General features: G+C 42.9%; 1 protein-coding gene across 7 annotated transcripts in view; it reads left to right on the forward strand.

The window, feature by feature from the left end:
* The window catches only part of rnf220a (ring finger protein 220a), a 143,560-nt gene that overhangs the window by 88,969 nt on the left and 42,259 nt on the right, over nucleotides 1–12,332 (forward strand). The window lies entirely within an intron of this gene.

A 12,332-nucleotide genomic window follows, 5' to 3' on the forward strand; every position in this document is an offset into this window, starting at 1 on the left:
TTTTCCAACCTCTCTTTAGTCATTAGCCGAAAAACAGGCTGTTTTTGTTATCGTTCGTTTAAGACTGACACATGGAAATAATTTCTGTTCTGATTGGCTGTCCTGCATTGTGCCTCATTCAAAGCAATTCAGTCTCCTAATAACTGCAAGCTGGATGTGAGGGGCAAAATTGTTACAGGCTGCATAGGCAGAAATATGTAAATATGTTGAGTTTTGTGACATCACAAAAAGAAAACATTCAAATCTAAACTCAGTTTCTATATGTGGACAGTATGGACAGGGGATTGAATGTTATATACTACATCAAACTCAACAAAAGATTTGTTTCTCCATGACATGGGTACTTTAAAGGCTACTAAATGACTTAGTCTTTAGATGTGGTTATAGTTCAAATTATTAATTGATATGGAACCTTATCATTATGTGGCAATTCTTTAACCTTTAATAAGCTTCTTTATGCTTGTATGGTTCTTTAACCCCTTAACAAGCCATGGGCCCACCAGCGAGCCATAGTTTTATTACACTCTTCTATAAGAATAGCTCCATTAGTCTGCACTGAAGTGCCTGTAGTTACTGAATGATAAGCCTTTGCATTAAATAAAACTGGAATGTTAAGGGGTTGAAGAAGCATCCACTAAAATATTTTTTAGGAAAGCAGAACTCACAGAAATTGCATTTGCATCCCCATATATTGTTGCACTTCTGTTGGAAATCAGAACACATTCCTGTAGAAGGAAACACAGCAGTAACAGAAAGTGTAGGTGTCAAACCCTCGAGACATGCACAGATAAGATCACAATGATGTCCGATGATGGCTGAACTATGTGTGTGATGCAATCTAAGTGTGTCTGATTGCAGCCCATCTCTATCTTCCCTGGGGGGCGTGGGTTATGGAGGTCCAAATAGTGGCCCACGAAGGCCCCAGGGTCCCTTTTATCGGGCGAACCTGAAAAACCCACTTCTCCTGATAGCCATCTCCTAGGTAAACCCTCAGCTGCACTCTCCGGCCCCTACTCCAGCCTTTATTAAGCCCTCACTGACAGAGAGAAAGAGAGAGAAAAAAGAGGGGGGGGGGATGGAGAATATACAGCATCTATAGATACAGATACAGATGCGCAGCGGGGGGATTAGGTGAGTGTCTCTGCACAGCGACAAGTCCTGATAACAACCCCCCAGCTCTAGGCTTCGGACCCTCACCTGCTGAGAGCTGCCAATCCAGCCCAGTCATCTTGCTCAAGAGAAAACCTGCACTGCCCACCAAGAAGCAGCACAGGCTGTAGAAAGATAGGGAGTAAGCGAAGCGCGAAAGGAGCAGATAGAGATGGAGATGTGCAGTCACTTCAGCAGATTACAATGCAGCATGCTGGACACTTTATAATCCCTTAAACTGCAGGCTTATCATTCACTTATTAGCCTAGACTTATTCAGTAACTATACATTATTTGGGAATGAGCACGCCAAGTTATAGTTTGGCAAAAAAAAAAAACGTTTTCATTCCCCAAATGTTGATTTGCCGTGTTTGGTGTGAGGTTTGCTTCTTTAGTTTTCCACTGTAGTTATGAGGTTAGTGTAGTTAACAAGCAATGAAAGCTTATAACTCACTAATCAGTCAGGTGAAAACTACTATTAATCTCAAGTAAACTATATATGGCATAGAAACAATAGATAAGTTATTGCTTAAGGGAGAGAGACAGAGAGAGGGGGAGAGAGAGAGAGAGAGAGAGAGAGAGAGAGAGAGAGAGAGAGAGAGAGAGAAAAGGGAGATGTTGGAGATAGTGTGAAGTTGTAAGTTGGTGTTGGGTGTTGTGTGATGACAGCAAGAACAGATATAGAGCTGGTTGGTGGGGGTTTGGAGGGGTTTGGCTGAGCTGGTGTGCGGCCAGGGGCGGAGGATAAATCACAGCCCATTGTAGTGAGAGATGTGGAAGTAGCGGCGTGCTGATTATTCCCCCGCTCCGCCACACTGACCCGCCGGGCCATATTTCTGAGGCTCAGTGCCCCTGACACACACAGTCTGGAGCATGAGAACGCACACTCACACAAGCTGGATGTGGCTCTTAATGCAAAGCTGTTTGTTTGTACTGTTGGGTTACTGCATTATGGTGCATGTATGTGTGTGCTTGATTTTGTACAATTTTTTAGGCCAAAAATATCCTGACTTTGTAGAAAAGCCAGAGTAAGAGAAATAAATTATGTTGCCTGGTTCAGTTAAACAGTCCTCACCTATTTTCTTTTGTGAGTTTTTTTGGTAGCACTATATTAGATTTACGCTATTTCAATAGTTAGCTTTTCACACTAAATGATAGTTTGGCCCATTAAAGAGCAAGGTAATTGTATTTATATTGCAACAATGCAAAGAAATGTGCTAGTGTGTTTCATTTGTTCATTTAGTCTACACGATACTATCCTTAGGTTAAAAAAATAATAATAAAAATCAGCTATTGACCAATTTGGATGTAAAGAAATGAGAATTAGCCAAGAAAATACATAACTGGGCCATTCTTCATTAAAAGTTCAGAACTGTTTTTCCTCCTATGAAGTTACCATTACTGTTTTGGAAATATGAGGTTTTGTAATATTATACATATTATCAGTTCCAAACAACTGACATTTCTACATTTTTGTGATTTTTCTTTTTTTTTTACATCATTTGAGCATAGCAGCTGCCTTTTACAGTGTGAGAAAATGCCATGATGGATGGTCCAATACAAATGCTATGCAATTGCTTAGACTAAAATCTCTTTACATTACCTTACATTCAAAGTAAAGACTGTTTTCTCCTCTAAGGTAAGTATTTTGGAGATACATACCACCTTCTCTGATAAATGTGTGTATGTTTGTGCACATTCATGAGGCTACTTCCATGTGCTAGATAACAGGGCGGAGGTGATTTATTTCTCTCCTTAACTGCACTGCAGACAGGTGCTGTGTTAACAACCAAGCCGCAGCCACCAAAGGGAGACAGAGAGAGAAACAGAGAGAGAGCAGGAGAGAGGCTTAGGCTCTAAATGCTTTGTGCGATGGAGGTGTTAGTGGATGTCAGCTCACTCCAGGACCTGACAGATGAGCAGGGGTGAGGAACAGGAAGTCCCTGGCCCCGTAGCGCCCAGGGGGCAAGCATATATATGTATGTGTGTGTGTGCGTGTGCGTGTGTGTGTGTGTGTGTGTGTGTGTGTGTGTGTGTGTGTGTGTGTGAGTGTGTGTAAGGGCTGTTGTACTGCAGACTCTGAGATCAGCGCACAAGCAGCAGCAGACGAGCAGCAGACACAGGAGAGTCTCCAGTGACGAATCAATCAGTGGCTCACTTTCTCCCCCCACATACACCTCCCCTCTGTCTACACCAGAGCTGAGGGAAGACAGATCGCCTTTACCCTGCATGCCACTTTAGCCTGACTTTGAGCCTTAATCTCAGGGACAGAGATGGAGCGAGCGCTCCCACCGGACTGGACAGGACTCTGTGCTTTCGATAGCTTGTGATGGGACTTTTGTGCACACTGTTGTGTTAAACAGGACTTTTTCAGATGAAAACATTACCACAGGATTATGCAATAGGTACAACGGGCTAACTTCACATCAGAACACATTAGAATTTAGTGCATTCAAAATGGATGCCAGAACAAGATTTGACTGAGTGTAAACCCACTTATGTCTCTGAGGCAGTGTTGCCAAGTTAGGCAGGTTCTCAAATTGGGGTGGATTTTGGTTGGATTGGAAGGACAACAGAAGGATAACATTTAGGCTGCTTCGTTATTATTTTGGTGAGTTTAAAAATATATAAATCATAAACTGCATTACCTAATAATGCAGCTACAGTTTAAATAGGCCTGACTTCTCAAAACTTTGACTGACATACATTTCGTCACTCTTGTTGAGAGGAGGCCACTGCCATGCACATCTCTATCATTCTTAATCAACATCAGCAATTAAGGTACCCAGTTTATTATTGATGTAATTGATATGGGTTAGGGTCTAACATGGCATAGATTATGCATTAATTGACTGTGCAGAGTTTTTCCTATGTTTCATAATAATCAAATAATTATTTTATTGAAATAATTTATAGTTTATATGCAGAACAGCAGCTGCCAACGTACCCAGCTTAACATTGATCGACGTTATTTTGTATTATGGCTGTTTTTTTTTTCTTTTTGGATTGTTTTTTTGTGCAATTTGTTGGGTTTTGAACAGTTTTTGGATGGAAACCACAGAAACAATCTACCTTACTGCAAACACTCAGTTACTCATTTCCATTCCCTATATTAGCAATCTACATTAGTGCTGATTCTTCAGCACAGGGAATGGGGAACGGGTAGAGTGCCATTTTGAACACAAGGCCTGTGAGTAGGTCAGGAGGCAGACCGTTTGGCGGTGCTAGATATGATTGATCACCATGCGTGACAGCACTTTCTCTTGTAACTTTCAAATGATTAAGCCTTTAGAGGCTTTTTATGGCTCAGAGCGGAGTGCTTTTTTTCACAAGGGCTCGAAATCGCTGAAGCGGGATGTGTTCAGCATTACAGCCAGTCATTATTCAGCAGCCCTTACAACAGTGACGAACTAGCACGATGAAGCCGAATTAGCGCAGCGGAAGATTAGCATTAGCCGCTCTCTAGAGCAGCATCCATAAAGCAATTCCAAACAGACAGTGAGAGCGATGCAAGATGACAGGTCCTTTGTAAATACATTTGCTAACTGTGTGTGTAGTGAGAGTGTTAACAAAGGCACAGGAGGGGGAGCCCAGTCAGTGATGACAGCTGCTAGCTGCTCTGTTCAGACGGACCTTGCAGCTTGTCTTCTCTGCGCCATCGTCTGAATTCAATTAACTCCACCGGCTGCTGTTCTGTCGCCATTAGTGCTAATTAGTTAAAACATCAGAGTATAAACAGTAAATTGGCTCTGGTAATTAATTCCCTCTCTCTGGCATATGAGAGCAAAAGGGGGAGGCGGAGGGGAGACTGATGGGGGCACTTCCTTCGCAAAAGAAATCTGTAGAGGTTATCTGTGGCTTTGTGCTATCAATTATGGTTAGGAGTTTATTTGGGAAACAGTGTGTCTGTGTGTGTGTGTCTGTCTAAGAGAGAGAGAGAGCGATCCCACTAATGGACAGGCAAAAGGCAGTCAGCACCTGGCATCAGTTACAAGTTGGAACAAACTGCTAGCACAACATTAATTGATAATTGCCGCTGAATTAGTTCCTTCACTTTTGTGCCATAGACTTAGCACAGTGGTTCCCTGCCCTGCATATTTAGGTGTTTTTTTGGTTCTAACACACCTAAAGCGTTTCCTGAGTTGGTGCATTGGAGCCGCGCTGTATTTGCTAAGATGTATCATAATTCTTTTGTAAACTCAGCATATGTTGTACTAAGTGGTATTTATTTTAAACAGATCATTGGAAGATTGTGATTTTCTTTTTAGCAAAGCACTCTTTAAAAAGGCGGTTGTTTTTAGGTCATTATTGTTTGAGCACTTCTTGTGCAGGTTTGCCTCCTAAATGCCTTTGTACAATTCACAGTTCATGATCCTATCAATGAACACAAGCTCACCGACACCATTCGTTTCTTTGAAGAAGCAGATATCTTGTTAAACACTTGATGAAGTAACTTAATGAACTCTGTTAAGGTTGGCCAGTGGTTAAATTGTTAAGAGCCGCATATCTTTTGTGGCTGCGAGTTCGGATAAGGTGAAAATCAGTTTTTGTCATTGAATATTGACATTGAAGATAACTAGGTGACTGACTTTTCAGTTCAAACATCAGATTTTTTAAGGAATATGCAGGGCATTGGTGTCCACAGGTTTAGTGAACCAATGACTCAGTAAATCTTTGCTTTTCTCAAATATAAATAGTATTTTTTATGGTTTTTGCTTCTCTCATTTTATTTTCACGACCTGCTGTAGGTCTCCCTGCTCTTAGAGGAATGTGTATGGGCTGAGGGCAGTGGGCATGCTGGCTGGTGATGGATGGCCCCAGTGAAAGGCTATCACCCACGTGTTCCATGTCCCAGCAGGTCCTGCTTCCTCTGGGATATGACCCTGCTGCAGCCCGCCTGGCCAGCCTCTCTGCAAACAGGTCCCACCTGTTCAGACAAACGCACCATTTCTCTGAGCCGCCCAAATCCATCCATATTTAAGTGAGGCTGATGCCCTCTCCTGCTCTAGCCGGCCGCGCAGGGAGGGGAGCTGTAATGGCTCTTTTCCCCAGGGAGGAGTAGGGAGCCAGGAGCCAGGAGTGAGACACAACCACAGGCCAGGAGTACTATCTCTGTGAGAGAGAGAGAGAGAGAGAGAGAGAGAGAGAGAGAGAGAGAGAGAGAGAGGCAGGCAAAAGCTGGCAGATCTAACCCAGAAGTGTCAGACTCATTTCCTGGGTCAGCGGCTGGGTAATGCTCTATTAATTTGCTCCATTCTCCCCTGTGAGGCAAAACTCAATCTCCAGCCGCTGCGGCACACAGTGCTGTACCAGCCACAAGGTGATTGATTGAATAAACAGCTGTCACTACTGTGAGGACCCATACCCACCAACACAGGCACTTCTCTTCTATACCACCTCCTCAATCTCTACACATACACACTTTACACAAAGCTAAACCCCTCAGTCCACACGAACACAAAGTCACAGACTTTATGCTACATCCCAAACTAACACACACTCATGAATATGCACACATTGCGCACTGTGCCCTCCAAAACGTCCTCCCCGTTATTATCACTTTTTTTTAGATAATGGTGTCTCCACCTCTCTGTTAACCCGCTCGCTCGCCCGTTTTCCACCGGAGTAGCAACACTCTGATTACACGGATCAAGCACGCATCATCTTTAGCAAAACACTCCGCCCCGCTCGTTCTCCACTCCTGACAGAGTGATGGAGCTCGATCCCCACTCCCCACTTGCTGCTGCTGCCACAGGATTGCATTTGCCTTTTAAAAATGTGCGTGTGTATGTGTGTGAGTGATCAGCTTTGAGCCGGGGTGTGTGAAGCTGTTATTTAACAGCACAATGCATCATTGTCAGCCCGGAGTGGCCTTTCTACACACCGCTAGGCCTGACGCTAACGCTGATGCTAACGCTAACGCAGGCGTTCACTGGACGCAACAGCGGGCTCGACCTCGTTCCATTCCATCAGACATCCACCCGAATGAGCAGTGACACCTCATTCCCCTCCTTTTCTCTCCTCTTCTCCCCTTCTCTCCTCTCTTCCTCCCCCATTTTTGTTCTTTTCTTGTCCACCCCCATCAGCCTGGTATCATCAGCCCAGTAACTGTCCAACCCGCTTAGCAACCTGCACTATTCACTTACCATAAAGTGAATCTCTTTCTGCCTCCCTCTCTCACGCATCCAGCCCAGGCCAGTCCCATTATCACTTTAATTCCCTTCCTTTTGAGCAGAGAACCCATATTTGGCGCTATGGAGATGACTCGTGGCGTCTCACCTTGCGTTGATTTAGGGAGTTGCGAAGCCAAAAAAATGAAGGTTGACAGGCCTGCTGGATTTATTTGATTGTGCATGCGAGACAGTGTCATTTTAGCAGCAGAAGATGAGAGGAGAGAGGAGGCGGAGGGGTGTTGGGGGGTAGTACAGCCTGAGGTAAAGAGAAGAAGAAAGAAGGTGGGGGAGTCTCTGAAGGAGAGAAAAAAAAGAAGAAAGCCGGCCGCGAATCAAATCAAATTCCTCTTATCGGGCGTTATTTGAAGACGTTATCGGGCGCGGTAATGCGGTTAGGTGCGGTAAGGGGGCTGAGAGATTTCGCTGTTTACTGATGTTGGCATGTTTAGGGGTGGAGAAGAGGGAGAATAGAGAGAGAGAGAGAGAGAGAGGGGGGGGTAAAGAGGGATAAAGCAGGGAGGCGTAAACGCTGGATGCATGTCAGGAAAACCCATTTAGGATGCATGGAAAGCGGAAAGGAGCAACAGGGTGGACAAGGAGCCCTAAGGCTTCTTCAAGGACACAGGCAGGTGCTCGTTCTTCAGGTGCTCTGCAGTGATCAATAATCCAAAAGTCCCCTGCATATCTGACATGTAACAAAGGGACCTCTGTGACTGGGGGGCTACAAGATATGGACAGAATACTACATTGCTGTTTTTGGTAACATAGTAATCTTTTTTTTTTGCTTATTGCAGCTTTCTGTGATCATATTGGCAGTAATGCAGAAACCAAAACTGTGATAACAATTATATTGTACAGTCTTAGTAACTTGCTTTGATATTCTATCTTCACTCCCTCACTTTCAGTAGGTTTCAATAGGACACAGTGAAGGGACACTGCTGTCTGCCAAACAGAAATACATCCATCAAATACATACATCCCAGTGAAGTGACAGTCTGTGTAGATTAAAAATATAATCAATATAATCAGATCTATAACAACCATAAGATTCTCAAGGCAGTGGTGTCACAAGCATTAATATGAAGCATGCTGGGAGCCTGAATCTGCATACGATTTTGGTTGAAGTGGTGCTAGATGAGCAGGGACCAATATGGCTATTGGCATCCCCAGATGAGACTAACATCAGTCTGTGTGTGTGCCTGTGTGCCATGTTTAGCTCTTCAGAAAACAAGAACATTTTAATGTTTTGTGGGTATTTAGCTGGTCTTTATGCATGAAAATACATTTTGACATATAAAAAAGCAGCTTTTATTTAAAAAAGCATAAAACGTTTTCTTTAGTGTTGAAGTTTTTGTTGTATTACTTAAGGGCAAAGCAGTTTACCTGCAGTAATACAGAAGTCAGTGGAAATACCCCACAAAGATAGGAATTTTATAGCATTATGTGTGTGTGGGTATGCGTATGTGTGCACATACCAAGCACAGCCACACTTTGTTAACACGGAAAGATTTCAAAAGGCTCCTACAACTCCCTCTGTGCCCATTAGCAGAGGCTTTGTTCTCTTGCCAGTGCGTTAAGAGAACCGCACTCGACTCTGCTCACTGAACACATACACGTGGCACACACGCAGGCATAAAACTTCCTACAAGCGTTCTCAAACAACCAAACCAGATGAAGACCATTAAAGCCACTGAACGAATGATTTCACCATGGTTATGAGACCGACATTTTAAAAGGTCATTAGCATCATGCTAAAAGATAGGACCAAGCAGTAATATGGCAGATTCCGCACATTAGAAGTATGTACAACTTCTTCCACAATTCCTACACTGACCTTATGTGCTTCAATAAAGAACTTTTAATATGAACTTTTTATTTTATCACAAAAACAGTTGAATAGCATCTCCTGTGCCTGGGTTATGAACACAGGTATGTAGAGGGTTGTTTTTAACCAAACACCTACATGCTGTTTGAGTTAGGCTAAGCTGCCAGGCTAAATGAGTGGGGAGACACGCGGCGTGCAGGCCCAGTTGGAGCAGCTGGTGGCTGGCTGCCAGCCGCAGATGGAGAGCAGTTTTTAGATGGCTTCTGTAGAGCAAGATTATTATTTTTTTCTTTTCTTTCATAACACAGCAGCTTGTAAAACACATGTAAGGAGCTTAAAAGCAAGCTACAGAGAAGGGCTTCAATGAATTAGCTTTTCAAGCTAGCAGGAAGTACAGTGCGTTGCTAGCATAGTTGAAGTCTCTCTTTCCTTTTTCGTGATTAATAATCTTGAAAATGGCTAGTTTTTTACTACTCCATTCCTACCCTTGTCTTGCTTTTTCTTCTGTTTGCTCTTGGGTAGTAATGTAACAATGTAATCTGTAGCATCCATGCTAATAAAGCACTGCTCAGTTGGACTGTACTGAGAGAGAGAGACAAAAAGAGAGAGAGAGAATATTAGCTAGCAATGAATATTAGCATGCGCAAACTCAGCCGTCCAGCGTGTAATTGTGCTGTGAGTGAGGTTAGGGAGAGGTTAGTGGTGATGAAAGTGCTTTTAATAATTAGGGAGCGTCTAAAGGCTAGGAAAGCGAAAGGCCCTCATTAGCTTGTGCTATCAGACTGGAAGTGTGGGTGAAGAGATGGGTCCCTGATAACAGCTCGCCATGCCAGAGATTAAAAAGAGAGAGATTGTGGATAGAGAGGGAGGGAGAGAGAGAGAGAGTTGGATAGAGAGAAAGAGAGAGTGAGAGATGAGATGATCCATCTTGGCGCATTAGAGAACATCAGGCCTGCACTCAATCAGAGCTGTCAAAGGCACATCTCCCTCTCTCTCTGTCTCTCCCTCTCTCTCAGACTATCTCTCTCCCTCAGCATGGCATTTAGGTGAGGAATCTCAGCACTAAAAAGTTCTGTCAGTCCTATTTCCTTGTTATTGGCCCTCTCTGCGCACCGGTCCCGGCGGTCCCACAGATTAAACGGAGTCCCTGCCTGTGTGTGCAGGGGTCCGGCACAGGAGGGCATCCCACATTAATCATCTTTAACGCGCTGACAAGCACTATGCGCCAGACCCCCCTTCCTCTATCCCTGGATTTATCTCTCTGTCTGCTACCAGTCATCAGTCACCTGGGAGAGAGAGGAAGAGAGAATAGGCAGTAAGGGTGGGTTGTGTTGTGACTAGAGAAGGTGATTAAAAGAAAGGGACAAGACAACAGAGGCAGGACAGAGAGAATGTTCTCACATTGGAGGAGGAGTGTATGCTAACCTTGTGTGTTCCATTATATAACTTATAACATCAGCTTTTAATTGTATTTCTCTTTTTTACGTAAAACTCAAGTTTTTTACGTTCATAACATAAAGTTAATTGCAGAAATTTTGGTACACTATGCAGCATCATTGCAGTAACAGACCAAACAGGACTAGCTGGATGTAGCTGGATTACACCGCCCAGCATTATTGACCAATACAGTCGACTCACATTAAAACAAGAGTACTGATTTTGCACTCTGATGTCTTAAAAGCCTAAACCAAAAAGGACACTAAAAGGACATTGCAATTTTGTATGCACCAGAAAATTACCCAGAATGCAGCGATGATATGATAAATTTGCTGAGTCAAATCTAGGGGAACAATATGCATTTTGTATTAACAAGCGTTGACATAAAACACACAACCTTGGAAGCCTTGGAAGACTGAGCTCTAAGCTGCACATTCATACAGCACAAACTCTTTCATACAGCACAAACTCTGACTTTTGTTAGTTTTGAAGTAATGAAAAGGATGTTGTATGATATGATTTGGGGCTTTGGGTGTGTGTGTGTGTAGGGGTGGGGGTCTAGGTATGTGGTATGCTTTTCCTATAGACAGAAGGAGTGTGTGTGTGTGTGTGTGTGTGTGTGTGCAGTGTAGTCTTGGTGGCCAGAACATCTCCAGAGAGGATTGACTAATAGAGACAGCCAGTGATTAATTATGTCTCCCCTGTGAGAAGCACACACGCCTAACCCTTCCAAAAGACTATGCAGACCCATGCGCTCCTTAACACACACACACGCACACACACACACACACACACACACACACACATATATATATATATATATATATATATATATATATATATATATATATACATACCCCTTTGCTCTGTGTCTGACATTACATCAGTGTGTGTATTGACAGATAGGTGAGCATATTTCTTCTTCTATTTGTTTCTAAAAAATATATATATCAAATTTAATGACATAAAAAACAGTGGGAATTTTAAACATTTTTATACTTTCAAATGTATACATCAGTTTCACATGCCGTGTGCAATGATGCTGCATAGTGTACCAAAATTTCTGCAGGTGGGTGTTCTGAGCTGATATTTTTTATGTACATTTCTGTTGATGCTGATGCAGATATGTTTATCCTATTAAGAAATCGTAGAATTTAGATTTACCTGGATTACAGAGACATTCAGTAAACTGTTACAAATGCAGTAAAATGAATAAAATGCAGACATTTTTGTCACAGTAGCGTAGCATCGCCTAAACATCCTGCTCTCCAAGAAAGACTGGCAATGGTATGATTGGGCCTGCTGGGCCTAACCCCACCTACTGTTGTCATTGGCCTGTGCAAAATGCCTGCTCTAATGTATTTTCAGTATTAAAATCTTATTAATAAATAAACCAAAGCCTCAAACAAAAATTAACTTGGGAAATATTTGACTTATTCTGAATTCTTTTTTAGATAGTGACCAATCAAAGTTCCAGTTTAACCAACAAGAATAGCAATGAGGCATTTATTAAGCATTTTGACATCTAAATTGAAAAAAAAGGATTTTATCCTCCAGTGAACTTGTCATGCCCATCCAAAACAGCAGTCTGCTACTGGACGGAGTGCAGCATTTCTGTGTGTATAACACCCCCAGAGAGATGTGTGTGTGTGTGTGTGTGTGTGTGTGTGTGTGTGTGTGTGTGTGTGTGTGAAAAGACAATGAAAGTGTGCCTCTTGAATCTGGCTCTTTAATTCATCCGTACACAAT

This window comes from Pygocentrus nattereri, chromosome 2 (genome assembly GCF_015220715.1).
Source record: "Pygocentrus nattereri isolate fPygNat1 chromosome 2, fPygNat1.pri, whole genome shotgun sequence".
Taxonomy (NCBI): domain Eukaryota; kingdom Metazoa; phylum Chordata; class Actinopteri; order Characiformes; family Serrasalmidae; genus Pygocentrus; species Pygocentrus nattereri.